Source organism: Glycine max, chromosome 7 (genome assembly GCF_000004515.6).
Source record: "Glycine max cultivar Williams 82 chromosome 7, Glycine_max_v4.0, whole genome shotgun sequence".
Lineage (NCBI taxonomy): Eukaryota > Viridiplantae > Streptophyta > Magnoliopsida > Fabales > Fabaceae > Glycine > Glycine max.
In genome coordinates, this window is record NC_038243.2 from 1,157,452 (window position 1) to 1,159,981 (window position 2,530).

A 2,530-nucleotide genomic window follows, 5' to 3' on the forward strand; every position below is an offset into this window, starting at 1 on the left:
TTGATTTTGAGTCTATAATCAATTTTAGTTCTAGAATTAATTTTAAGTAATTTTTGTGTTAAATCAAGAAATTTATATTAAATTATACTCGATTTTATAATTAAAATATTCAAATATAAATTACATTACTTAATTAATATTAATCAAAATTAATTTTTTAATGCTCATCAAAATATACACTTAATAAATTACGTCTTTCTTCCTTTTTTTAAATCAGCCAAAATATATTATAAAACAAATGAATAGTGATACATAAATCACTGATAATTTTATACACAGTATATTTTACCACACCCTATTCTTTTAGTTTTATTTTCTTATAGAAAATTTAAAAATAATGAATAGAATTCTGTAAATTATTAACACACCAATTGCTGATGTCTTGAATTTGCTGAAGACACATGCTAGCTAGCTAGTAGCTCCATCCATGGATACGGTGGAACCACCTATATATAATTGCATGTATAACATTATAAAACTGGCAACGAGTGTGGTATGGCAGAGGGCATGTTTCTCCTTTATGATGTGTTTTGGAACAATAGACAGAAATGAGGAGAGGAAAAAAAAGTTTCACATTTGAATTAAACAAGGTGGAAGAAATAAATTGAGTTTTGTTTATAGAAGTAAAATTTTCTTTAACAAAACAAAAGAAAGTACATCATTTTATTTCCATTTAACTAACTATACCAAAAACAATTTTTAATGTCTTGTTTAGGTAAACTTAAAAAAAAACACTTGTAAAAAATTAAAAATAAGAAAATAAAATTAATTTTAAAAAATCATTAGTTAAAATCAGTTTAAGCACTTCAACTTTATAGAATTTCTCTTGTTTATTTTTGACCAAAAACTTGATTTAATTTATATATAAATTAATTTAACTTAGGCTAAAATACTTTTTTGTCCTCCATTTTTTATAGTAAGTCATGTTTTAATTAGTTATTTATCTATTAAATTTTTATTGTGGTCCTTATGTTTTAAATGTGAGCCAATACGATCTTTTCAATTGTTTGGCATTAACAATGTTAGTGTTTTAAAATAGCTAATTCTAATATAGTGGTATTTTAATCATCACTATGTTAAAATTAATTATTTCAGTTACTTATCATGATAAAATAATTAATCTAAACGAAGTGGTGATTTTTAATTGTCATAATTTTTTTTATTAAACTTTGAAAATAATGAACCCGAAAACTTGAAAGCAAACGAAGAATGAAATGTATCAGCCGCATGCATTAAGAAAAATATCCAAAACAAATAAATGTTTTCTTACTACAATCCATCATGCACGATAGAACAAAAAAATCGAAGTGAAACAAGGTTGTTTAATAAACTCCATGGGACACTAACAAGGGAATTAAAGGGAGGAAATGGGGTGTGAGTAATAGTGGGGAGGGAAAAAAAAGAAGAAGCAAAATTTATACTTTATTCTAAAATTGGGTTGCACTTAGCATAATGGAGGTGTCGTTAACAATACCCGAAGAGTGAAAAGTCTGAAGCACGTTGATGATCCATTACCAAACATGTACGATGCATAAAAAGTTAAACCTTGGAGGTATTAATTTAACATGAAGGGGATTATTCTTTGTACCACCTTTTTTTGCTATCTATTTTATTTTTCTCTTCAATTCTTAAAATATATATAAAAAATGTTACCTTTCAAATTAAACTTGAATTCCAAAAAATATTTTTTACATGATGTAAAAATTTATTTTCTAAAATCATACTTAACATAGGTTCAAAAACTAAATTCGAAAAACAATACTATGCACGGTTCTAGAAATTAAATTTCAAAAAAATGTAAAATATAGCTTCCTAGTTTAATTTCCGGAACTTTGTAATGTAGTTATGAGCATTGTCCGCGGAAAAGAATAAAATGTGATGAAATTAATTGCGCATTGTTTTCAAGAGCGAGTGATAGGCACCACAAACTAAAATGACTGCTGAATGGAAGAGAGCCGATGGAGTATTGAGTAGTCAATTTTAGATAATCGATTATGGAAATAAAATGATGTTATTTTATTGAACACAAAATTATATCACTTGTTCATTTACAAAGGAAAAAGGTGTACGTACAGCCTACTGTTAACAGATATTTTATCCTCTAGCGATCAAGCAAGACTTATTATTTTATTTTCAAATCAAAAAAATTATTTCTTCTATTTCTTAGAATAATTAAATTTAATAAATTTTTATGAAACTTGTTTTATTTATTTTATTTTATAAACACTATTTTATATGTATTATTAGTTAATAATTATTATTTTTTTAATTATAAAAATTTATAAATTAAAATAAATTATTTAATATGTGTTTAATATTTAATTTTACACGTATTTACTTTTCGTTCAATCTCTGTTTGAGATTCCACAATGAATGTATGTACCTCAATACTGAACCGTTCACAGATATTTTATCCTCTAGCGATGGAGCAAAACTTTTTATTTTATTGACTAAATTATAATTTTAAATTTATGGTTTTGATTTTTTTTATATTTAGTTCTCTTATTTTTTAAATTGATTTTAGGAGCAG